We start from the raw sequence: 27,222 nt of genomic DNA on the forward strand, positions 1-27,222 counted from the left end.
TAAACACATTTGTAATAGATACATAGACAATATTCCTAACTTCAGATGCCAAAATGATACATGCATACAAATAGGATAATCATATTCAGTAAATCATAACCCTTACAATATTTCACATGACCTATCTTGTATAAAATACATCACTGTTATGCCATAATCATATCATAATAGTAATCTCTTTGAAGAATATGGGATGCAGTGTCACAGCTCCCTGATGCCTGGGTCCTGTGGCTCCTCCCTTTAGGCTGGGTGTGGGGGCTTTCGATGTGGGCAGGCTTGTAACCGCCTATCCTCAGAGGCTCAATAGGTGCCCCTGCAACAGAGCTGTGATGAGGCAGCACTCAGGCAGGCACCAACAACTCAGTTGCACTTAATCTTCCCACAGAGCCTGCAATGACTCAGTCTTCAAGCATGGAGCAACAGCCTATCCAGAAGTAGAGCCTGGATCAGATAATCCTCAGGTTCAGGTACGTCCCCTAACCCCGGCAGAGCTGCAGATTACTCTGTGCAACAGAACTACCCAGCCAGGAACCCTTCTGCAGCCTTGCAGTGTACCAGACTCCCTACATGTCCAGCCTGCTCCTGATCTGGTTCCTACTCCAGCTTTGCCTGGGTTGTGTTCCAGTCTTGTCCTTGCCCAACCCTGACCTTGCTCCACTCTTGTTACTGGCTCGCTCCAGTCAGGGGCAGCTCCAGGCACCAGCATGCCAAGCGCGTGCCTGGGGCTGCAAGCCACGGGGGGCACTCTGCCGGTCGCCGCGAGGATGGCAGACAGGTTGCCTTCGGCGGCATGCCTGCGGAAGGTCCACTGGTCCCGCGGCTTTGGGACCTCCCACAGGCATGCTGCCGAATCCACGGGACCGGGGACCTCCTGCAAGCAAGCCGCTGAAGGCAGCCTGCCTACCATGCTTGGGGCGGCAAAATACCTAGAGCCACCCTTGGCTCCAGTCTTGCCTCTGCCTCCTGACCCTCTTGGACTCTGACCACCAGGCTTTAACCTTTGCCCTATATCTGGACTCCAGCTATGGTCCCTGTTGCTTTGTCTAGAGCAGCTCACAACTGAGAGCAGCAATCTCAGATCAGACTGTCAGAAAACAGGGCAGGCACCCCAAACTGGTGGTTTATTCTATAATTAGATTTCACATATGTGTACTCCTGGATCACTATACCAGTCTTACCATGGAGTTACAACAGTCCCCTTAGGCTCTCCAGAGCATCTTGCTGCCCAGACAAAGTAGACTTTTTGTGGGGAAAAGTTATTAAAACCAAAAATCACCTCACATTATACTCACTATCCCAAAGGGTCAGTCACTTACCCCAGGTCAATGGATACTCATGACCTCACACCAAAAACAATGCTAGCCGCCAATTTCTCTAGTAAACTAAAGGTTTATTAGCTAAGAAAAAGAAGAGAATTATTGAGTGGTTTAGAGCAGGTAAAATACATTAACAGATGAGTCCAAGTTTGTAAATCCAAAGTGATAACAGATGTAATAATTTGTTAGTTTTCCATAAGTCTCTTGGAGTTACTCAAAGTGAGTTTGGGGATCTCTGTCTTGCATCTGGAATGCTCCCTGAAAGTGTCCAAACAACTCAGAGATACAAGATCATTCCCTGGATCCATTCTTATAGCTGTTTTCCCTGGAAAGCAATCTGGCATTGTTTCTGTCACAACATGGGTTTTTCCTTAGCATGCTTCCTCATTTACAGTTCCAAGGCTCCAATCCTGTTTGATGGGCAATCTAATTACAGAGATGTACACAATGCATTTAGTCACAGCAATCCAAACAGTTTTTCATTAGTTTGCACGAAGTTTGCTCATCAATTCTCACTAACAATCTAGGGTTAATTAAGTACAGGGATATACATAATGTAAGGCAATAGCAACCAACAGGTAAATTTAGTGTAATGTAATTACTAGTTCATAGGCCATGTAAATGTAATGTGGTAACATCCCTCTTTGTTCTACTATTAACAAGTGAATTGGCCTATGGCTTTGATTTGAACTGGTCTGCCAGCGTCATGCTGAGCTAGTCTGTCAGCGTCACAGTACTGATTTGGCTTGTTTATGGACTCTGATCACCTGGCTTCGGCCTGTATCTGGACTCTGGCTATAGTACTCAGTTTGGCTTGTCTGCAGACACTGATCTCGGTTCTGATACTGGCCTGTTCCCATATCTTGGTTCCAGCACTACCCTCAGCACAGTCCCAACCCTATGTCTGGTTTCTAGCTCCACTCCAACCACTAGGCATGACTACTGAGAGGCAGGGCCTGACAATAATGTTCATTTTTGCATGAAATTCCCTGCCTTTTTCTGCTATCATTGGTCCTGAAACCGGAATTCCTTCAGCATGTTTCTGTTTGAACCATGTGTATAAAGAAAAATCTACAGCTTCCAATGAAGATTTTTTTCAGACTTCCTCTTCAGCACACCAAGCATGCTGTCATCGTCATGAATAAACTTACGAATCCATGACTTGCCCATGTTCAAGTCATACACAGCTCGCAAACCACAATTACACTCTCGTGAAAGTGTTTTTTTCTTGCTGGGATGCTATGCTCAAATTTCTGTATGATCTCAAGTTTCTGTTGCAGGATTAAGAAAACTCTCTTTTTCTTTGTTGTGCTATAGGACTCAGAACCAGACGGTAATGGTTGTTTGTGCATGATAATTCAGGCTTTTTCCTTTCTTCTTCTTCTTTTTCACTCCTTGACAGATTTTTCTCCCCTCTTCTCTTATACATGGCCCCATCCCCTCCTTGGTTTAGCATTTGAAAACAATGCTGACTTTAACAGTGTATGAATTTAATTAAATGTTATAATATTGCAAAATGAAGTTAAAACAAACCTTCAGAGATTTTATCATCATTGGCCTCATTTATTAATAATTGTTCCCCCACCCCATATTTGGTTTCCTCTTCCCTCTGATCGTCTTTGTCCTGACTCCACCAAGAAGACTGCGTGTTATTCATCAGGTGCATTAACTTCACCTCTAATACATAACTTCTGCTCTGGCAAATAGGAAGTGCTATGTCATGCCCAGGGATAGTGCTTGTAAAGCAATTTTTCATGAGCAATCATAGTGCACATGATGCAGTGCTCCACAGTTGGCAAATAGGGTCCATCGCATCTACTGACCCTGCTTCCAAAGTGGTGCTTCCTGACTGCTATGCCAGCACTGTTTTCTTAGAGGAGCTGTCTCAATGTATTTGATTATGTTCACTTCACTGGATGGTTCTGGAGAAGATTTTATTGTATAAGGAAATAATTCATTGAAGAGGTTGTGTGGACAATAGCTATTTGTGGGGTATTTTTAACGGCCAAACTTTGAAAATGGTGCACAGCCTGTGATGCCTAAATGTGACCTGATAATTTCAGGGTATAATGGAATATTCTCCCCAAGCCTGGTTATATACTGTTTGTGCAACTTGTACCATAGTATACTCTGAGTGTTGCACTCCTTGGGCCAGTTTCTGATGTCCTTTATATGGGTGTAAAAGCAGAGTAACACCATTGACTTCAATGCAGTTACTCCAAATTTCCTTTGGTATAACTAAGATCAGAATCTGGCCCTCTGTCTGCAGAGTAGAATGGCCAGTGAATCTGTATCTGCACTATTTGTAATGATAGGATACAGAGAGAGTCCTGCCACAGCAAAATTCTCAGATGTAAGGGTCCCTAAATCCCATCCCCTCTCCTTTTTCAGTGGGAAACCTCCTTAATAGTGAGTAACAGATACCAGTTTAGGACAGATAGTGAAGATATAGCCAACTGAATGGCAGGGTCACTAGAGCTAGTCAGTATATTAACTAAGCTGCTACTTTGTCAGGATGCTCTCAAGATATACCCTACAGTCTTTAGTAACTTCAGAGGGGTTAATGTCTCATGAAAGGCAGCACTTCCACCAGAACAATGCCATCATTGCCATGTGAGGGTATTGCTTATAGGGAACAAATGGCAACTACTGAATTAAGTCTCCGCTTCAAACACTGCTCAGGTTCAACTCAGCTTAACTTGCAATAACTGAAAATGTTACAGGCAGCCCAATGTCATATAGGAGCACCAGGCCTTCAATGTCTCCTTCTATAATTCCTGTCTGCTATGACTTCTGCCTACCCAGTGAGGCAATACATTACCCCAACATCATCACATCCTCTAGATCTCATTTAAATATCTGTAAACAAAAAATAAATGGGCCTGAAGCTTCAACACTTGCCCCAGTCAACAGAACAGGGCTGAGTCTCTCTCAAACGAGACCTCTTTCAGTCAAACTGTGGCCGCTACTGGAGTTGTTCCACTTCAGCACAAATTATCCGAATTAACAAAAAACAAGTTTGAATTACAGCTGTCCCTCCAATTTCTGTGACTTTGTGTCACGTATCAGAGGGGTAGCCGTGTTAGTCTGGATCTGTAAAAGCAGCAAAGAGTCCTGTGGCACCTTATGGACTAAGAGACATAGTGCAGCATGAGCTTTCGTGGATGAATACCGCGTTTGTCGGATGCACGTGACTTCGTGGGCACTTGATCTTCCCCACTAGTCATACCACTACATTGTGATATCAAACATAATATTACATCCATCCTCCAAGGAAGGACAACAGAGGACTCGACCAGCGTGACTGACATAAATAAAAGTATATTAACTTGCAAGGGCTTTAGCTAGCCCTCCCCCCCTCTCTAATTCCGGCTGTGGGAGGGTTCAGTCTCCCGTTCTCTCTGGGGCTGAGTGCGGGTGTGCGTGTGCAGTTGCTGAAGGGTTAGTTAGCTCCCCCTCTTTCTCCATCCTGGTGTGACGGGGAGGCGAGCTCCCCAAGTGTCGCTCGGTCACTCAACCTCATTTCTCTCCCTGGGACTGAGCGGGTGGCGCTGGCAGGTGGGTGCTGGGCGGACTCCCCCCGGGGTGCTGGGGAATCACCCTGGTCTGGAGCTGGGTAGCCCCCCCACTACTGGGGAGACCCCGGTGCTGGAGCGAGCACCGCGTCCCCGCGTGCGGCCAGGCCCGGGGCGCTCTCTCCCCCCGGGCTGGCGGCTGGGAGCCGGGGCGGGGCGCGCTGTGCGCCGGGGGCGGTGCTCGCGCCTCCTCTGGGGCCGCGCGGGCAGGGAGGGAGGCGGCGGCGGATCCGGGGCCGGGCGGAGGCGGAAGGGGCGGGCGGACGCGGCGCGGCCGGGCCTGACTCTGCGGGACGCGCGATGCTGGTGAGTGCCGAGGCCTCGGCGGCGCCGCGGTGTCGCAGTGAGGCCGGCGGCGGCGGGACAGACGCGGGGAGGCGGCGGGAGCGGGGCGGCTGCGAGGCCCGGCTCGGAGTCGCTCCGCAGCCGTCGCGCAAGGGAGGCCCGGACGCCGCCGCTGCTCGTTCTTCCCTTCGGGCGCGTTTTATGCCCTGGCCCGCCAGCCCGGGGGTGGGGCCGAGCCCGGCCGGGGATCCAGCCCCTCTGCCCCCGGCTCGGCCTCTGGGGAAAGGCCTCGAACTACGCACTGGAAATGCCTCTCCCGGTACCGCCCCGGAGCCTCCCCCCTCCTGTCCCAGTGTTGCCCCAAGGGGCAGCCCCGTGTCGCCCCAGGAGCCTCCTGCGCAAGGGGGTAGCCCCCACAATGTCTTAGCATTGCTCCTGGAGCCCCCCCCTCCAAGGGGTAGTCTCAGTGACTGGCCCTCTCACCCCCTGTGGCCAGCCCCTCTCATTCCCAGTATTATCCCAGTCACTCCAGAATATTCTCTTCCACAGCCCCTCACCCCAGCCCCCAGTGCCTGACTGCCAGACTTCTGCATCATCTCAGTTATCCCTGACCCCATATCATCCCAGTTCCCTCCAGCCTCCCCCCACTCTTTAAGACTGCAACTAACTACTCCCCAAAGCTCCCTACTGTCCCTTCATCCTCAGTGACCTTCCCTGTAACCCTCTTCTGCCCCTCCCCAATGACTATCTCCATAGTTCTCAGTGTTCCTCAACTAAATCCTTATAATTGTCCAGTTAATATTCTGCTGCCCACTAACAGCTCTGTAACAAAGCCTTACAGTGATCTGTTTTCCTCTAACTGGGATCCTTTCCCCATCCCTTTAATCGTTCTTTGTCCCTCAGTGTGGAGGATTCATCCACCATAATTATTCCCGTGCTGTAATTCTTTTTCCAAAAAACTATTTCCCGCACTGTGATTCTTACCCCTGCTGATCTTATTTACTTGTCCTCAAATCTTTCCCTAAGATCCCTCATCATCTTCGCATTACACTTCTTCCTTCCTTTCTGTGAACCCACATTCTGTTTCTACTACTTTGTACTTCTATCCTCTTGCTGTGCCATTTTTTATTTATTTTTTTTGATGGAGTGGTGCCAGTTGGCTTAATTTTTGAACATCTTTTCCTATCCAGGCTGTGCACACAGATTTCCCTGTCTCTATTAATTTGCCCCAATTATGTTTTTAGTTCTCTGGGAATAACAGCTAACCAGTTTAACACCCCCACCCCGAATCAGTGTTGCTTTATTTACTACACGTATAACTTTTTTCTTTTTTTGTCTCACTTTTTATCTGGGGATAATTACCTGGTCCATCAGGTGCTTTAGTAAAAACCTGCTATTTTGGAGAAGTCGGGGGAGAGACTAGTGAGGGAATGGGGAATTAGCTTAAAGTACAACTCAGAAATTGTTTCCTCTACGGTATTGTGAATTGGTGATTTTCAGGATGGGGGAGAGATGTTTGGGAGGTAACACTGTTTGGAATCTTTTCAAAAGCAGAAATGTAGTAAATTGGCCCACTTTCACCACCTACAGCCCTGAGCACTTATTTTAGAGGCTTGCACTGGCAGATGAATTGACCTGATATGATCCTCTTAAAAACTGGTCACTTCCCTCTCTGATTTTTGTGGTTCAGAAGATTCATAGATTATGAGGCCAGAAGGGACCACTGTGATCACATAGTCTGACCTTTATTGTATAGAACTTCCCTGAAATAATTCCTGTTTAAACTAGAGAATATCTTCTAGAAAAACATCCAAACTTGATTTGAAAATTGTCAGTTGTTCCTCCTTGTAGTTGACCTATCCTTGCTCCTCTTGTCACTGTTATATCTGTTGCCTAATCTGTTAATGTTGATTGCTTTATCCTTGTAACTTGACTATTGCAGTCAGAATTAAATGCCATGCATAATTAGAATACTATGTGTGTCACATTGGTTTAAACCTGTTTTATAGTTTGTGTTTATAAGTTTGCTGTTGTCTGCCTCAGACAGTTGCACCGGTTTCAATTAAATCTTCATAAAAGAAATTAGCTAACTTTATGCAAACCCCCGTGTGGACACTTATTTTGGTTTGTGTGTGTCTTACTTGGGTTTATCTTCAGTTGATTCCTATAGAATTTTGCTGTTTTTTATAATATATTCAAGGATATATTTAATACTCTGTTCTATTAAATACACCTCTACCTCGATATAATGCTGTCCTTGGGAGCCAAAAATCTTACCGCGTTATAGATGAAACCGTGTTATATTGAACTTGCTTTGGTCCACTGGAGTGCGCAGCCCCCGGCCCCCCCTGGCCCCTCCCTGGAGCACTGCTTTACCACGTTATATCCAAACTGATGTTATATCGGGTAGCGTTATATCGAGATACCAGTGTATTGTTCATCAATTACATTTCTCTGGTGCTGGATTGTTTGTTTGAGTACATGAACCATAGAAAGGCCCACTTCACTAAATCATGCCTTGTTTACACTACGGGGATAAGTCGACTTAAATTATGCTATTCCAGCTAGGTGAATAATGTAGTTGGAGTCAACGTAGCTTAGGTCAACTTACTTCGGTGTCTACATTGTGCAGTGTCGACGGGAGACGCTGTACCGTCACTTTTCCTTACTTTCTCATTCTGGTGGAGTACTGGAGTCCACCGGAGAGTGCTCTGCAGTTGATTTAGCAGGTCTTTACTAGACCCGCTACATTGACCCCCGCTGCAATGATTGCAGCAGCATCTATCCCTGTAAAATTTAGACATGGCCTCAGCAATTATTCATTGATGACAATGGTTACCGGCATAGGGTTAAACTACTTTCAGTTCCAGCAAAGAGAACTGCTAGTGGACAAAATGGTTTTTATACTTTCTGTAATGCTTTCTGTAATGCTACTGAAAATAGTTTTGTTCCAGGATCACCAGTAATTAAATCACTTTCAACATGGATTTTGAGAATGCATGGTAGGGGAAGTGGAGACATACCCAATGCTGAAAAAAATTGCTAAGGGCAAGCCTACACTACAGCTGGGATCAATGCTCTGGGATTGATTCACTGGCGGTTGATTTAGCAGGTCTAGTCAAGACCTGCCAGATCGATTGCAGATTGCTCTCCAGTCAACCCCTGTACTGTGCCCGTGACGAGAAGAGTAAGGTAAGTCGATAGGAGCCTCCCCTGCCTTCCCTCCCCCGTGGTGTACACCCCATGGTAACTCGACCTAAGGTACGTCAACTCCAGCTATTCACATACCTGGAGTTGTGAAGCATAGGTTGGCTTACCGTGATAGTGTAGATGGCCTAACAAAGGGTCATTTTCCTATTGCAGATAGATATAAAGGCCATGTTATGCAACAACTTTCCCAGGGTTTTATAGCCAGTTGTTGACACAGTCATATTAATGGTGTTACAAATAAAAGTTCAGTTTTGTCTGTAGAACTTTGCTCTATGACAGCCGTGATTGAGAGTCCGTATTTAGCACAATGTATAATCTTGTTTTTATCCATGCATTCTAGAAAAAATCTGGAGAACTGTGATGCCTCGGCAGGGGACACAGGGTTTGGAGGACATACACACACAACAATATCAGCAGCATACAGGGTAGTGTATCTTTTTGGCTTTCTGCTGCATGTAGCAGTGAGGAAGAACACCCTGTGAAACCAGTAATAAACTTACTTATGGGGGTCCTGACTGCACTGTAAAAATGTGTAAGCCAGTTTCAGAAATACAACCTTGTGCCAGCCTAGGGCTCTGGCAGGGGCAAAACACTGTTAGTTGCCACAGTTACTGAATTTTAAAGATGAGGTAAATTGAAGCAAATGGTGATTTGAGCCAGCTGTGCCAATAACTAATTGCAAGCTTTGCTAAAAGTTGTAGTCTCATGTTATATAGGGATTGTATAGGATGTATTTTTAATCAGCCACAGTAACTGCTCTGTTTTTTGCATTTATTACAAGAGAACTTCTAATGAAGGCAAGAAAGAAAAGGAAATAGCTTAAGAAATGAGAGAAAGCTATTGAGTTTGTCTGCACTAGCATTTTTTGTCAGATGTTTCACTATGATTGTTGCATCTCCATTGGGAGAACTAATGTAGATTGGCTACTGGTGTGTTTACTGCTGTGCAGCCTAGATTTGCTGTGAGCAGCGTTAAATTACATGGAGCTGAAACTGCCAAGGTCAGTCTGCACCAGGGCTCCCACTGGTGGAGCTACACTGTCACTAGTACAGAAGTGAGACATCATATCTGTATCAGGCTTTTCGTAATACCATTTAATGTAGCATTATAATATGTCTGGACTATCTCCGGCACTGGTGGGGGGGCAATATTGTTTCATAAGATGGTCAAATTCTTTGCCATATTTTTCTTTCTTTAAAAAAAAATTAGAATGGTCAGATTGTCAGTGTTTTAGACATACAATTTTATTTGTCTTCTACCAACATTTTTGAAAAATCCAAAGAAGCTGCATTATAAATTTCATTTAGATTCTACACTATATTTTTAGTATAATACATTCTGCATCTATAATGTGTTCCATTTGAGAATCTTGAAGGGTTTACCAACCTGAATTACTATACCTTTGAGGTTAGGAAAATATTAACCCTAGTTTATAGATGAGGTAACTGTGGAACAGGAATTTTGTGGCAGAGCCATGGATCGCTTGGATCTCTCAGTATCTAGTATTGTACCTCAACCTCAGCACCATCCTTCTTTTCTCAAGTTAGCAACATAATTCTTATTTGTTATTTTCAGAACCTGGGACGGAATTGCATTACATGCCCCATCTCCCTCATCTTCCCTTTTGATTATTCTGCTTTTGGAAGGATTGTCAGTCAGAAGGTTCACTGTTAGATGGTCATGTGGGATCTGTGTAGCCTGATGACACTTTTAAATCTCATACTAAAAGTAAAGGATTGAAACATATTTAATCTTAATATCTTCCCAGTTGTACATTTTATTCCAAGATTAATTGAAAACATCACTCTTGGATCTGCAATTAAACATATGTACACCTGCAGTACAGACTTTAGTAAGGCATTTAGACTTTAGTAAGGCATTTGACACAGTCTCGCATGATATTCTTATAGATAAACTAGGAAAGTACAATTTAGATGGGGCTACTATAAGGTGGGTGCATAACTGGCTGGATAACTGTACTCAGAGAGTAGTTGTTAATGGCTCCCAATCTTGCTGGAAAGGTATAACAGGTGGGGTTCCGCAGGGGTCTGTTTTGGGACCGGTTCTGTTCAATATCTTCATCAACGATTTAGATGTTGGCATAGAAAGTACGCTTATTAAGTTTGCAGACGATACCAAACTGGGAGGGATTGCAACTGCTTTGGAGGACAGGGTCAAAATTCAAAATGATCTGGACAAATTGGAGAAATGGTCTGAGGTAAACAGGATGAAGTTCAATAAAGATAAATGCAAAGTGCTCCACCTAGGAAGGAACAGTCAGTTTCACACATACAGAATGGGAAGAGACTGTCTAGGAAGGAGTATGGCAGAAAGAGATCTAGGGGTCATAGTAGACCACAAGCTTAATATGAGTCAACAGCGTGATACTGTTGCAAAAAAAGCAAACGTGATTCTGGGATGCATTAACAGGTGTGTTGTAAACAAGACATGAGAAGTCATTCTTCCGCTTTACTCTGCGCTGGTTAGGCCTCAACTGGAGTATTGTGTCCAGTTCTGGGCACCGCATTTCAAGAAGGATGTGGAGAAATTGGAGAGGGTCCAGAGAAGAGCAACAAGGCTGATTAAAGGTCTTGAGAACATGACCTATGAAGGAAGGCTGAAGGAATTGGGTTTGTTTAGTTTGGAAAAGAGAAGACTGAGAGGGGACATGATAGCAGTTTTCAGGTATCTAAAAGGGTGTCGTCAGGAGGAGGGAGAAAACTTGTTCACCTTAGCCTCCAATGATAGAACAAGAAGCAATGAGCTTAAACTGCAGCAAGGGAGATTTAGGTTGGACATTAGGAAAAAGTTCCTAACTGTCAGGGTAGTTAAACACTGGAATAGATTGCCTAGGGAAGTTGTGGAATCCCCATCTCTGGAGATATTTAAGAGTAGGTTAGATAAATGTCTATTAGGGATGGTCTAGACAGTATTTGGTCCTGCCATGAGGACAGGGGACTGGACTCGATGACCTCTCGAGGTCCCTTCCAGTCCTAGAGTCTATGAGTCTATGAGTAGTAATGGTTTATACAGTGCTACTTGTCCTTGTGTCAAAGTTGCTGTCATTAACACTACCTAAGTGTGTGAGAAATTCAAGTTGAAATAACTGACCTCACTTTCGTACAAAGTGAGGGGCATGGTGAGCAATAGACTACTATTGGATTTGGGGAATTATGGGAGGCTTCTTCCTCTGGCCTGCGGTTACCATTTTTCTAGAGAGGGTGGGAAGAGGTGCTCATTCTCTCTTTCCTTCTGTAGCTATTAGGGCTGTTGATACTGTTGCAACTAGGGAGGCACAGCAGCCACAAAAATATATTTGCAAGTGACATGTCTAGATTTTTACATCTTGGTTTTAGGAAGGCATTTGACAAAGTCCCACATGACATTCTCATAAGCAAACTAGGGAAATGTGATGTAGATGAAATTACTCTAAAATAGCTGCACAACTGGTTGAAAGACTATACTCAGAGTAGTTCAGTAGTTTTCTGCAGGGGTCAGTCCTGGGTCTTGTACTGTTAAATATTTTCATTATTGTCTTGGATAATGGAGCGGAGAGTGTGCTTTAAAATTTGCTGATGTCCCCAAACTGGACAGGATTACAAGTGCTATGGATTAGATTCAGAATGACCTTGATGAATTGGAGAATTGGTCTGAATTCATCAAGATGAAATTCATTAAAGACAAGCGCGAAGTACTTAAGTTAGCATGTGCCTACACTTAAAGCGCTATAGTGGCATAGTTCCAGTGTAGCAGTTGTGGTGCTGTAATAGTTTAAGTGTAGATGCTGCCCACAGTGAAGGGTGGGGTTCTCCCTCTAGTATAGGTAATCTGTATCCCTCAGGCCTGGTCTACACTGGGGGGAGATCGATCTAAGTTACGCAACTTCAGCTACGTGAATAATGTAGCTGAAGTCAGTGTACTTAGATCGACTTACCGTGGTGTCTTCACCGCGGTGAGTCAACTGCTGCTGCTCCCCCATCAACTCTGCCTACGCCTCTTGCCAAGCTAGAGTACAGAAGTCGATGAGGGAGCACTCGGACTGATTGATCACGTCTAGACTAGACACAATAAATCAGTCCCTGCTGGATCGATCGCTGCCCGCCGATCTGGCTGGTAGTGAAGACATACCCTAAGAGGAGATAGCAAGATTGATGGAAGAATCTTCTGTCTTCCCCCATATTGGGCGTTAGGTCAGCATAGATACATCTCTCGGGGGTTTGGATTTCTCACATCCCTTGGAGATGTAGGTATGCTAATCTAAGTTCCCAGTGCCCTTAGGAAGCAAAAATTAAATGCACAATACACAATTGGGAATAACTGGCTAGGTGGTAATATTGCTGAAAAGGAACTTGGAGTCATAGTGGATCACAAGATGAATGAGAGTCAGCAGTGTGATGGAGATGCAAAAAATACACCCCAGAATGAGAAACCTTAACACTAGCAAGATAATTGTCCTGCTTTACTCGGCATTAGTGAAGTCTCAGCTGGAGTCTGTGGTCTGTTCTGGGTGCCACACTTTAGGAAAGAGGTGGACAAATTGGAGAGAGTCCAGAGGAGAGTAACAAAAATGGTAAAATATTTAAAAAACCTGACCTCTGAGGAAAGGTTAAAAAAACTAGGCATGTTTAATCTTGAGAAAAGACGACTGTGGAGTATTCTGATAAGTTTTCAAATATGTTAACGGCTAGTATGAAGAAGATGGTGATCAACTGTTCTTTGTTCACGGAAGGTAGGACAAGAAGTAATGGGTTTTAGTGTGCAGCAAGGGAGATTTAGGTTAGACACTAGGAAAAACTTTCCAACTGTAAGGTTAGTTAATCTCTGAAATAGGCTTCCAAGGGAGATTGTGAAATCCCCATCATTGGAAGTATTTAAAAACATTGTTGGGCAAACACCTGTCAGTGGTGGTCTAGGTTTACTTGGTCCTACCGCAGTGCAGGGTACCGGACTTGGTAACGTCTCAAGGTCTTTTCAGCCCTACATTTCTGTGATTCTGTGTGCTGCTGCTTCTGGTTCCAGTCTCTGTTGCTGATATAGAAACTCCCAGCAGGGGTCAGAGTGACTTCCTAGAAACTGGGAGGAGCAGGGAATAATAACTCATACTCAGAGGAATTCTTATCTCTAAAATTTACAAGATGAAACTATACTGAAATTAGACAATAATTCTAAAGGTCAATTTCAGCTATAAATCAGGCAACTGTAGGGAAGCAGGTTAAACTAAAGGACAGAATTTCAGCCTTAACTGATGTCAGATTATCTTATTTGTGAATTTAAATTGCATCTAGTATATTTTGGTGTAAAATGTATTATTTCATCTTGTGTTTTTTATGATGAAATAGGGTCTTCAGTAATGTTAATAGAATTTAGTATTAGGGCTACACTTCTGTGCTTAATTCACTGTGTTTTGCTCGGCTATTTAAATTTAGTGTGTAAATTCATTAACAGTTCTGTGGTCTCATGACAGTGGAGGATATCTGCTGAAGGAAAGTGCAGAGGTTTGAGTTAAGGAGAAATTGACCTGAGGTTGGGGATATAGTTGGTTTGGGAATTGTATAGTTTGCCTCCCTATGTTCTAAAAGTTCCTATGTTGTTGCTCTTGAACCTTGTGCTTGCTGATTGGCGCCAGCAGGAGCAGCAAATTGAAATTGTAATTCTGCACAGTTTTGTACAGCTGGGGAAGTGCTGTGGGATGAAGCTGCAGCACAGATGTGGTTCCCTCAGAGGAGAAGACATAGCAAACACAAAATGGGGGAGATTGGGTGAGATTAGACATGCAAACCGAGAGAGAGATGTGCAAACCAAATGTGTTAGTAGCAGCTCAGCTCATCCATTGTTCTTTTGTAGCTCATCAAAGTGTAATACAAAGCTTAGTCCTTTGCTGCTTCTGTTAGCACAGGTTCGATATGCTGTTAAGGAAGCCTACTTAACTTCTGAAGTAAGCATGTTCCTCATTTTCTGTCAAGTAACTACCTCAGAGGAGTTGAAGGAGCTTTTGAGGAAGTCATGTTCCGTCTTTACCAAAAGGGAGGTGGTTGTGATGCATGAATTTTGGAGAAAAGACTGTGGGGTAGGGAGAGAGGGAAACTGAGAAGGGGGAAAGATTTTTGGAAGATCCCTGAAACACAAAGGTTTTGAAAAGAAGCAAAAATGAAGGAGAGAAGTGATAAAAGAGGAGAGAAGGGATGCATACAATTAAGGAAAAGGATGACCAATTTCTGCAAAAACTAAATTATAAGTTGTCTGGCTTTTTAAAGAGAAATTCAGAAATAATCCCTTTATCCTCCAAAAAGCAATTCCTCTCCTCTGTAATCTGAAACCATTTTGGGGGGAAGATCTTGAAACACATTCAAACAAAATTAAACACCTGAAACTTCTTTGAGAAAAAAAAGTTCATAGTTCAGGATTCCTCATGGCCCTGATGGAGTTGCTAGTAATGATACATTTCTTAGCCTACTTTATGTGCTAGTGAGGTCATACACATACATAACAATATGTGAGCTGAAGGCAAAAAACAGGGCCACTGTTCAACTTCTAAATTCAAAATATTCACAATTTTAAATATTTTCTCCACACAAATTACTCTTTATTACAAGCATGTTCCCAATTTTCTTTGTTTTCCTTGAAAGTATACCCTTCCTAAAATCCCTTTACTAATATAACTAGTGTAATGCAAAAATGAACCTGTTTGAGTAAATCAATTGAAAAAATCAGTTTAGTTAAATTCTGGTGCAAGTTTAATTTTGTAACTTTGACACAAGCAAGGTTTAAAGGTGTCAACACTGAGGGTTTGCTTTGGTTTTACTAGATTAATTTATAAACTTTTTTAGTTAAACCAATGCACTGTTTTGTGTAGACAAGGTGTAGCAGCAGTTAGCTGTTGTAATTGTTGGAAAGCAAAGATTAATTTAAAAATAACAATTGTTGGGAATAGTCATCTGATCTTTTATAGAACAGAACAAATGATATTTTTGAGAGGTATAAGTTCTGAGCAAGGCAGAAAGTTAAATTTTGGTTTTTTATAATTAAGCTGTTTGGTTTAACCAGGAGGAAAAAAATCTCATGTATCAGTAACGTTCTTAATGGGTTTTTCTGTTTGTTGGAAAAGTAGGGTTATATGCCTGGTCTGTATTTGTGCACCCAGTAGCTGTTGTCTTTTAGGCATCAAGAGCTAAGGTAGTTAGTGGTACTGTGTGGAGTTGAAAATGGTGTCGCTTTGCTCCATGATATTATTTTAAATTGCCAATAAATGCCATTGTGTTTGGCATATGTCTAAAACTGGAAGCAGTACAGTCAAATTTACAGTCAAATATAGAACTTAAAATATAAGCTTATTTTTAAAAAACTGGAGTAACAAGGAAAGTTAGGCCAGGAGTGATCATTTTTTAGTTAGAGGAAGTTAATTAACAATAATAATCCTGTAAAAATACTTAGTTTCAAAACATAGCATCACTAATTTCTTTTGGTCATCTGCATTAACTTTATACTAGTTGTAATGCCAATGTTTTTATCACCTGTGAATGAAATGTTGGTATGAGTACGCAGGAGAAGGAAGCACTTCAGGATTTAAACTATACAAAGTAATATATTTGGACATCTAGAAACTTCAGACTGCTTGCAAGACAAATCCATGTACTATTATCTTTATTTATAAGCTGAATGGGCAGGCTCTGTGGCTGGATGTGCCTTGATCAGCTGAGGTCCTGCGAAATTAACAAAGTGGAAGAAGCTGTAAAATTAGTGAGCTCATGAGAACAAGATTGGAGCCAGAATTGAATGGCAGTGATTAAAATTTCATCGTTTTTAAGGAACTGAAAGAAGTCAGAGTCTACCTAACCTTAAGGTGACAATAAGATGAAGAATAGGGTGCCTGTATAAAGAATGTTAATTACAGTTAAAAATTCAAGTGTGTAGCTAAAACATCATATGAAATCATACTTTGTGGTAAGCTAAATTCTCTAAAATGGAGTGGGCAGTGCTCTGGGTTTAGGGAAAAGCAGACTGTGCTTTAGTTTCTAATTTTGCTGAGGTGGTTTTGCACGTACAGTGGTAGCTATAGTGAAATGTCAGGCCACGCTAAAATGGTATTTTGCTCCATAGAGGTCTGTGGGGTCATAGTATTCCAATTTATTAAATGCATTTTAAATAGATGTTTTGAGATTTACTGGAAAAAAAGTTACTTATCTTCAAAAAAAGGGGGGAAGAAGTTTCAGGAAGGCAAGCACCTTTAACAGAATTTTCGACTCTAGGGGCAGTGAAGTCTCTGAACTGCCCAAATCGGTATTTCTGGGTTTCCATGATGCTGCTGTCCTTGCTAAATTGCATTGTCTTGACTCACTTAAAAAAAATGGTTTGCCTTTTTTCCTGCTCTGCTATTTATTGCTGTATCTTTGTCCTTTGTTGGCTGTCCCCTCCCTCACCTTCCTTTGCTGCATCTCCGTGGCCAGTTCAACAGCAAACCTTGGTCTTGCAGCAAGCCTTCTGGACAGTATATCTGCTATCTTTGTTCAACTTATTCAGTTTTCCATTTAGAGTTTATGCTAGGTTTGAATGAAATAAGTCTGCAAGTCCTTCTGACCACCGTAGCTTTTCTACTTTCTCTCATGCTCACTCTTTGGCTTGACCTGCAATGCACATATGCTGTCTTCTCCCAAAGCACCTCATTCTTCTTTAAATGTAAAAGCTAGACCTGGTAGGCAAAAAAGTGCAAAGCTTACCGCTACAGGCTCAGTTAAAAGCATCCTGTGATTTGTAACATATGTCAGACATAGGAAGAACCAAGGGCTTGAGTTAAAGGGACAGATTAACTTGAAAATCAGATTTGTCTGAAAATGTTCTGCCTTCTGTTGCTACAAATACCATCTAAAATAACTAAAAGTAAAGAGATGACACTTTTTTTTTCTTTTGAAATTTTGCTTTGGTCAGGTCTACACTAAAAATTTTTGCCCTACAGAAAAGTTAGGCGTGTGCGCTCTCTCTCTTCCTCCCCCGCCCCCATTTCTGTACTGGTAAAAACCCTAGCATGGATGCAGGTATATTGGCATAAGAGTTCTTTTGTTAGCATAGTTTAATTTCTGCAGGGAACCAGTATGGGAACTAAGCTATGCCAGCAAAAGCACTTCACTACTCTGGATAACTTTCAACCTAGTGTTTTATAAGAGCTGGCAGAGGAGCTCTCTGGACAGCTAATGTTGATTTTCTATAAGTCTTGGAGCAGTGGAGATGTTCCAAAAGACTGGAAGAAATGTTACACCAATTATCAAAGATAAGCAGGATGATGCATGTAATTGTAGGCCTGTCAGCTTGCCATTGATCTCAGGCAAGGTAATGGAGGAGCTGTTACAGGACTCGATTAAAGAAAGGTGATGTAATTAATACAGATCAACATGGGTTTATGGAAAATAGATTGTGTCACAGTAACTTGATATCCTTTTTTGGAGGAGATGGCTGGTTTGGTTGATAAAGGTAATAGTGTTGATGTAATATATTTAGACTTCTATAAGGTGTTTGACCTGGTACCGCATGGCATTTTGACTAAAAAACTAGAATGATATAAAATTAACACGGCACGCATTAAGTGGACTAAAAACTGGCTAACTGATAGATCTCAAAATGTAATCGTAAGCAGGAAATTGTCATCCAGTGGCTGTTTCCAGTGAAGTCTCACAGGGATCGGTCCTTGGCCCTATGCATTTTAACGTTTTTGTCAGTGACCCACAGAAAACAAAATCATCACTGATAGTTTTCAGGTGACACACAAATTTATAAATGATGTAGAGGATAGGTCAGTGATTCAGAGTGATGTAGATTGCTTGGTAGCCTGGGCACAACCAAACTGTGTTGTAATACAGCTAAATGTATACATCTAGGAAAAAAGAATATAGGCCATACTTACAGGATGGGAGTGAACTCTATTCTGGGAAGCAGTGACTTTGAAAAAGATTTGGGAGTCATGGTGGATAATCATCTGAATATGAGCTCCCAATGTGAAGCTGAGGCCAAAAGAGCTAATGTGAACATTGGATGTGTAAGCAGGGGACTTTCAAGTAGGAGTAGAGGTTATTTAAGTGGCTCGCAACTTTTTCAGACTATGGAAGTACCCCTTTCAGACAAACCCCTGATTTGTCTTGCATACCCCCAAATTTCACCTCACTTAAAAACTAGTTGTTTACATAATCAAACATAAAAATACAAAAGTGTCACAGCACATATTACTGAAAAATTGCTTACTTTCTCATTTTTACAACATATTATAAAATAAATCAATTGGAATATAAATATTGTATTTCTATTTCAGTGGGATAGTGTATAGAGCAGTATAAACAAGTTATTGTCTGTATGAAATTTTAGTTTGTACTGACTTTGCTAGTGCTTTTTATATTGCCTGTTGTAAAACTGGGCAAATAACTAAATGCACGCCTTGGAAGACCTCTGCATATCCTTAGGGGTACATTTATCCCTGGTTGAGAACCACTGAGTTATTTTACCGTTATTTGGCATTGGTATGACTGCTGATGGAATACTTTGTCCCGTTCTGGTTCCCACAATTCAAGAAGGATGTTGATAAATTGGAGAGGGTTCACAGAAGAACTACAAGAATGATTAAATTATTAGAAAACATGTCTTGTAGTGATAAGCTAAATTGTTTGAGTTCTTTAAGTCTAACAAAGAGAAGGCGAAGGGGTGACTTGATTACAGTCTATATGTGGGGAATAAATATTTAATAAGGTCTCTTCAGTCTATCAGGGAAAGGAAGCTGGACAAAGTCAGGCTGGAAATAAAATGTAAATACCTAGTGGTGAGAGTAATTACATATTGGAACAATTTATCAAGGGCCATATTGGTTTCTTCAACACTGACAATTTTAAAATCGAGATTGGATTTTTGTTGTTGTTGTTAAAGATATGTTCTAGGAATTATTTTGGAGAAGTTCTGTGGCCTTCATTATATAGGAGGTCAGATTAGATCACAATGATGCTTTCTGGCATTAGAATCTATAAATCTTCCTCACCTTTGTAGGTGTGTGGAGGAGTCCTCTTGTTGGTAGCGCAATCTGAGGGGGTTTTCCCTGAGCAGGGAGCTAGCTGTAGGGAGTCGCCACCGCCAGCATCTAGGGGAGAGAAGCCCTGATATACTCCATCACAGAGGAAAATAGTACCCAGAATTTTATACCATCAAATTTGTGATACAAAAATTGTAGAGGCCAGGCTTTCAATATCTGGCCCGTAATATTGTTACGCTGAAGAAAAAAAATCTGTGCAGAACTTTTTTATATGGAAAACTTTCATTTGAAAAATTATACTTGGTTTGTTTTTAAATGATGATCTTACATCACATTTCTTTCATGTTAATGATTACAATTGAACAAACGTGCAAAGGTGTTATCTAACACTATTTTATGGAAGGGTATGTGCAGCAGGGGCATAGTATTATTGCTGAACTCTTTACTGTACAATCATGCATATATTGCCAAAGGTCTACTATTGCACCCCCAATGGCATTTATATAACTTCGTAAGAAAGTTTTATGGCGTGCACATGTACATTTGTTGCACATACTGAAATCTGAGGGGAATCATGCTGCCCATCTTTGATGAGCGGAAGTGAAGGATAGTGAACTGGTTTATATGCTTCAAACTGTCTGCTTCATAGTAAGTCTGTTACTGAGAAGACAAAATCTGCTTTATATGCAACAGATGCCAAGAAAAGGTTTTCTTTTATATGCCCAGATAAGTATGGTACAAAGCTAAAATCTAAGGAATCTATGGTAAGGGAGCTTTCCGTGAAAATTTTAATATTTTAAGGTCAGTTCAGCTGGACTTATTTTAAAACTGGTTGGAGCTACCACTCCTTATGTGGCCCTCGTGGTCATTTGAGCCTGAGACCCCTGAGCTAGACCATGTAGCAGCCTGAGTTTTTTCTAAAATCTGCTATGTGGTTCAGGTCTCTTAAAGGCTGGTCCAGATTACAGTAGGCTAGTGTCATAGACCAAATCATAATACTTCTGTTGGGGCATGCACCTATCCTGATAGCATTATACAGTATGTCTGGAGTATATATGTCTAGTGTGCCCGTTGCTCATGTGAGCATATGTGCTTGTATTTATGTGGTACACTTACTGATCTCTGTGACAGGGTGTTTAGACAGTTGTCTTTGTTTAGTGGTGATATGTTGCTCATCGGGGCAGGTAATTTTAAATTTAACTGGTGCCTTCACTCACTAGGGATTATAGATAAATCTCTGGTCTGAGGGAGCAGGGTTTGACTGAGGTGTTAAAGACTGTTTTTAGGGTGGGAGGGACTTATTAGAAAAAGGTGCCTCTTGTCTAACTATTGCAATTGAATTTCAAGAATCTCATTTTGCATTTTTGGACTCTGGCTGTATTAAGCCTTATTCCTTTTTTGGTTTGGCTTCAGCTTCGCTTTTTGCGATGATCACCAAAGGCCTGATATGATTGCTGCAGCTGTCCAGTGAGCAGGGTGAGTGAACCAAATTCTGCCAAGGACTGACAACTGCTAGCATACCCTTACATGCGTGTACTGTATTTGTGATATTGAGAATCATATTCATTTTTAGAAAAATTAAATAAGTTCAGTATTTTGTGATATGTTGGCAAAATTTGAAAAATGGAGTTCTGATCTTAATCTGTAAAATAATATGTAATGAGGCTGCCAAGATTTAAACTTCATTACTAGTATTCAAAGCATATGAGATTTTTGAATGTACTGTGTATATGTAGTGAAATTTTTTTTTTCATAATATTTTACTGCTTTTTGGCGCGGTGAAATCTGATACTTTGCTGCACCTTGTTCTAGGAGTGATAGAAGAGTATTCTCTTTCTGTGGGTTGAAATTAGGCAAGGGTTAAACATTTCAAAAGTGCCTGATTACATTACTTTTTTGAAAAAGTGACTTAGAGTCCTAAGTCAATTAAGCATGTTTGAAATTTTTACCCAAGAACTACAAGTGATTGTTGGGGTCAGAAAACACCTGCTTGTTAGTACATAAGAGTTGACCATTTAAAATAATAGAATTGTAGTTTACTCAACTTTAGAAATTGATTTTGGAAATGAATGCGTATATATATGTTGGCACCATGCCTGTAAAATATATTTTAATAAGGAAATAACTCATGGAAATGTTTTATAAAACACCATTGTTTTGAATTACAGTAGCGCATTTTATAGTTGATTGATATTGATGGATAAGTATTGGTGTTTATAAGCTTCATAAATATGCACATCCATTTCTTTGCAACCTAAATTTCTAAAAGAGATGTAGCATTCTCTACTGGCTTTTAGTTGAAAGCAAATTTTTATTGACTGGATTTAAAATAATATAGTCTTTTGCAACTGTTGTTTCTGTGTTATCGTGCAAGACATAGTTTTAATATTATTTTAGTATAAAGGAAGGGAATCTTCTCTACTTTCTGCCTTTTCCCCTTCAGATATGGAGTTTCCAGAATTTTAGCAGGAATGTTATTATATAGAGTAATTCTATTATCACTTTAAGATTCAAGCAGTAGATTTCTCCATGTTATTGGCACCAGCGTTAATGACAAGAATTTTACTAGGTCTCAGTTTGCCACTCTTTGGATGGGGGGGAAAAAATAAAGTAGCATTGGAAAAATGTGATGTAGGTAATTGTTGTGCTGCTGCATAAAGTTATTAGTGTACAGTATAATACTAGCTAATGGGAAATAAAGGGAGATGACAGTCACCAAGACATTTGATATGACTCATCACTGCTTCGGAGTAGCAAAGGGACCTGTGCAGCCTTTGGAAGTGGAGTAATCATTCTGGAGTAAAGTCACTTTAGATACATCTACACTGCGATAAAAAACCCGTGGCACCAATTCTCAGAACCCAGGCTCGCGGAGCTAAATATTGAGGTGCAGACTTTTGAACTTGGACTGGAGCCCAGGCTGTCACACCCTTCCCCCTTGTGGGGTCTCAGAGCCCAGGCTCCAACCTGAGAACCAACATCTACACAATTTTTAGCCCCTCAGTCCAAGCCCTGTAAGCCAGAGTCAACTGACCCAGACCAGGTCTTTTATTGCAGTATAGACATACCCTTTGATTTCACAGTTGTGTCCATCTGGGTGAGTTATGTCAGCATAGCTGTAGCATAATAATTTTTAACTTTGTTTAATTGGTTTTGTGTTATTGATACTGCTGCACCATGTATGCTGAGATTATAGTTTTGAGGATTTTCTCTGGCTCCTTGGTGAATAAATGCTGGTACATAGTAAGCACTGTGCTTCCTCTCTTGCTTCATGTTCGTTTTCATTCAAGTTAATAGAAAACTTGGAGATCCATTTGAGGAGTTTAGGCGATGCAGAATGCACCTTTGCTATACCTCTTGAAAATTAAAAGATGGGGTGTGATGGGGGGCCCTGTTTGTTGAGGGGGCCCCCCCCCATTGGCCCAGTGCGGGGTTGGTACACCCCGTCACACAGTCGTCTGGACTCCTTGAGGGATGGTCCTCTGTGTGGTTGCAGGACCCGTGGCGAGGAAGAGCAAACCAAACAGTCTGTGTCCCCTGAGCCTCCTGGCTGGGGCAGGCAAACAGCCACTGGGGGTTCTGACTCTCTGAGCAGGGCAGAGCAAATATACAGTAGCCACCCTCCTAGTGGCAAGTTGGGTAGGGGAACCAGGGCCCACTCCGCCCCACTAGGTTCTGACCCAGAGCACTATGAAACTGGGAAATTCCCCATTTTGGGATTAAGCATCACCTTCTACTACATTCCTGGGTCACTTCCTACCACAAGCTGCATCTCATCATCTCCCTAGCTGGCAGTGGCTCAGCATCCCTGTCAATCTCTCTGGTCATTTGGTTTCTTGCAATTTATTCTGAGTCTGTGGTTCCCACCGCTTGGGGAGTCTCTGGTTTCTCTGCTGGAGCTTGCGACTTGTGTCCTTCTTCCTCAGCCAGCCCGGACTGAGCTGGGGCTGTCTCCTTTTATCTGTCCTTTCCACCAGGAGCATGCACAGCAGGGGTGAGGGAGCATGGCCTCTTGGGCCCACGGTGATTGGTCTGTCCCTGTTGGCTCAGTGTGGGGTTGGGGCACTTGTTCACAGTTTGTTCAGTGGTTTGGAGTCTATATATTTGCACTGTGGAGAATCTTTAATTCTCCATTTGTGCATCAGGTGTGATTGTTTTTCATGTAACATTGTGATACAGTTTATGGTTGTCCACAGTCTCCAGTGGAGCAAGAAACCAGGAAATTCTACTTTGGTATAATCTGTGAGGTGCTTGCTGTTTACTTCAGAGCCTGCCCATTGCATCTACCAGGTATCTTCTGGGTTGAAGCTGAGTGACAGGAGAGCTTCTCTAGCTGCCCAGAATGGTTGGCAAAACTTACGGAGAATACAGGGTAAATGAATAAGGTTGTCATTCAATGGGAGATTTTGGTTAGTGAGAGCTTGCTTGTACTCTCACAATGTTCCAATCTCTCACCGGATGGTTGGAGGAAGGATGTTTGTGAGGATTGGACATCAGAGTGCAAGTTACAAGTCCTAGAGCCGCAATTACTTGGATATCGACAGGTTTCTGAGTGAGCTTCTACTAAAGGCAACATTGCTGTTCATAGTATTCAGTCATCACAACCCCTAACTAGCTTTTGGTTGATATTGATGCAACTCTTTGTTTTATGGCTTACCTGCTTCAGATGTTGACAGGTAAGACTGTGACGGAGAGTGACCCGTAGGCAGTGGGAGTTAGGATCATGGGCAGTTTTCTTGCTGCAGAAGTTTACGTTAAGCATTCTCTTAGCTTCAGAATTGCTGAGATGGAAAGCTGATGACATCAGTTTTGGTGGATTGGGTTTGAGATGCTAGTACCGAATTTTCCATCCTCTTCAGATCAGTATTAAAGGTGTTTTCTGCTTCTTTGAGTCCTGCAGCCTATGTCATTAGTTCCAGGTCGTCAGCATAAATTAACTTGCAACATTTCGTTTTGGGCACATTGTGTGTGTTTTTAAAAATGAATGGTGATAGTGCTGATCTCTATTTGAGAGGCCATTGTGCAGACTCTGCTTTTTGCTCACCTGACTTCCTGCCAGCCTAACTTCCAAGATGTCACGTAATGTTCTTTCCAATAGTGAGTGAAAATGTCTGGTCACGCTGAAGCAGGTTGGATAGTTTCAGCAGTAGGCCCTTGTGCCAGACAGTGTTATAGGCTGATGACCAGTCGATAAAAGTTGTGTCCTTTTCAAGCTTCCATTGAAAGCTGGCCTCGATGTGTGGTCAGTACAAGCACTTGGTCACAGCATTCGCCCTGCCCTAAAACCTGTTCGGGGGTAGAGGAGTTGTGGTCTCCATGATGATGGTCAGCCTCGCCAGGCTTACCTGCTCCGGTACTTTGTATGTTGAACAGAGGAGGGAAATAAGGTTGTAGCTTGTGGATCATTTGGCATCTTTTCTGGTTTGAAAAGGGCGATGACCTATGATCGTCTCTAAGATGTTGGGAATTGGTTGGTGTTGATGAGTACTGTGGATAGTGCTGCCCTCTAGTTGTGCCCTTTTTGGCCTGAGGTATTCAGGGAAGTCTGGAAGAATGTCATCAGTGCCAGCTGCTTTTCCTGCTTTGGTGGTAGAAATGACAACATCAGTCTTGGCTCTTGTAAAGGATTGACGGAGACTTGTAGAAGGAGCACTCTGTGCACAGGATTCCTTAAGAACTATTTCTCCTCTCAGTCCATTTGTTGGCTTACAGACATCTCAGAATTTCTTAGTAGGAGGCTGGCAGTGCTGTTAGCACAGACTTGAAAAGTATGTGGGTTTGATGGTGCTGCTCCACCTCCACAGAATGGCCCATGCTATATGACTTGAGTTTGTGAAGTCTGTGGCCTCCATCATCTCTGTCCGTCATTGTTGTGTAGAATCCAGTGATTCCAAGAGAACAGTGGCTATGTTTGGGTCACCAGAAGCTTAATACTCCCTTAGGAGAGTTTTGCTGTCTGGGCTCCAGCATGGCATAAAGAAGTTCCTGTAACCATGGAGGATAGTAGTCTTTGTGGCTTTAATAATAAGCTTTGTGAAGAGGTTGAAGTTTTAAGGCTTTGGAGGTATGCTACTAATGGTTTGGTTTTTTTATGGTGGTGGAGAAATCGAGGCAGTCGACACATCTCAGGTTCCAGCATGGAACTGGCACACTGGTAATGATGATGAGTTCGAGGCCAATTATACTGCCACTGGCTTGTGCTGACTGTGTGGGAAGGTGTCCAGGACAGTTCAGAATGCAATGAGTTGTGATCCACTGGAGTCCATAAATCAGGTCTGTGTTCTTTCTTTCATCGGGCTGTGCAGAAGGTACACTTTCTTTTGTTTTGCATCAAGAGGTACTGAGCCAGTGCGCACTCAGTGAGCCATTTGCCTACGCTGTCGTTCATTGAATAGCCCCATGTTGGATGGTGGCAGTTAAAATTGCCAAACTATGCAGGTGGGTGTTGTGATTTTGATAGGGTTGGTAAAGGTCATTGCTGATTGGGTAAGCTTACACGTTATATATTGTCAGCTCACTGACTTGGATACCAATTGTGAAACTGTCATCTGTTGTTGGTAGTGCATTGGCTATGATTTTTAATTTTGGCCTGATATAGGTGGCCATTCTGTGTTCTGGATGATTTTGGTGGGAGAGAAGCATATATCCTGGTATTGTGAGATGTACCGAGCTGCCTTTTGTAATGTGTGTTTCTTGCAGCACCAGGATGTTGATTATGTTGTCCATCAGTAGCTTTGCGATGACATCAACCTTTGAACAAGATAGGCCCTGAACATTCAGTGCGTTCGCATAGACAAATGAACTAGCCCAAAAGTCAATTAGTGTAGCTCTTGAAAAAGTTGCTATTTTGACTGAGAAGTCAATGAATAATTACACTGGTCTACAATTTTTGAGAAGTTGTCTGCTTCAGAGATAAAATGTGCTATTTATTATATATTTTGATGTGCTGAATTCAAATATGACAATTAAAACAACTGATTGGCTACTGTTTCTAAGATATTTAAGTTTTTACATTTTATGTCTTGTAAACCTAGGTCTTTTCATGTGTTTATGGTTGCTTTACATGATAATATTTCACCTGTCCTGTTTATGTAACACTTTAAAAATCAGCAAAAGGGTTATATAAATAAAATTGATTATGAAACAAAAGGCAAAAAACTATTCTGTACATAGTTTAGTCCTATTCAGTGTCTACTCGGCGCTTCTTGGCTTGTCTCTTGTATTCATTAAATGGAACATCTCTTGTCACTGTCCAGCAATAGTCTGCAAGCATTGATGGGCTCCATTTGCCCTGATAGCCTGCCAGGAGATTCCACTGCTGTAATCTGGAGCCCAACAGCTCTGCCTTACTCTTGGGTAGTTCCAAATCCCTGATAAGGTCATTCAGTTCACCTTGTGTTATGAGGTGTGGTTCAGAGGAGGAGGATGGGAGAAAATGTGGTTCCTGTGACATTGATGGTTCAGGACCAGAAGTTTCATCCTCTTCCTCTTCCTCATCTGACTCAAGTGAGAAGGATTCTGGTGCATCAGGAGCCGGCAGTCCTTCTCCCTGGGGTACTGGGTGTATAGCTGATGGAATGTTTGGATAATGCACAATCCACTTTTTCTTCTTTGACACACCTTTCCCAATTAGAGGCACCATGCAGAAGTAACAATTGCTGGTATGATCTGTTGGCTCTCTCCAAATCATTGGCACTGCAAAAGGCATAGATTTCCTTTTCCTGTTCAACTACTGGTGAAGATTTGTTGCACAAGTGTTGCAGCATACGTGTGGGGCCCACCTCTTGTCCTGATCTCCAATTTTTCAGCCAAAAGAAAGGTGATAGGCTTTCTTAAC

General features: G+C 42.2%; 1 protein-coding gene and 1 long non-coding RNA gene across 2 annotated transcripts in view; one reads left to right on the plus strand and one right to left on the minus strand.

The window, feature by feature from the left end:
• The window catches only part of LOC127043773 (uncharacterized), a 489,959-nt gene that overhangs the window by 286,680 nt on the left and 176,057 nt on the right, over window positions 1-27,222 (minus strand). The window lies entirely within an intron of this gene.
• CUL1 (cullin 1) overlaps window positions 5,124-27,222 on the plus strand; it is a 95,254-nt gene continuing 73,155 nt past the window's right edge. Inside the window, exon 1 of the mRNA XM_050937695.1 lies at window positions 5,124-5,197. The gene's annotated coding sequence lies outside the window, so the exon portion shown is untranslated. The remainder of the gene's footprint in view (window positions 5,198-27,222) is intronic.

This window comes from Gopherus flavomarginatus, chromosome 2, assembly GCF_025201925.1.
Source record: "Gopherus flavomarginatus isolate rGopFla2 chromosome 2, rGopFla2.mat.asm, whole genome shotgun sequence".
In the NCBI taxonomy this organism is placed as follows: domain Eukaryota; kingdom Metazoa; phylum Chordata; order Testudines; family Testudinidae; genus Gopherus; species Gopherus flavomarginatus.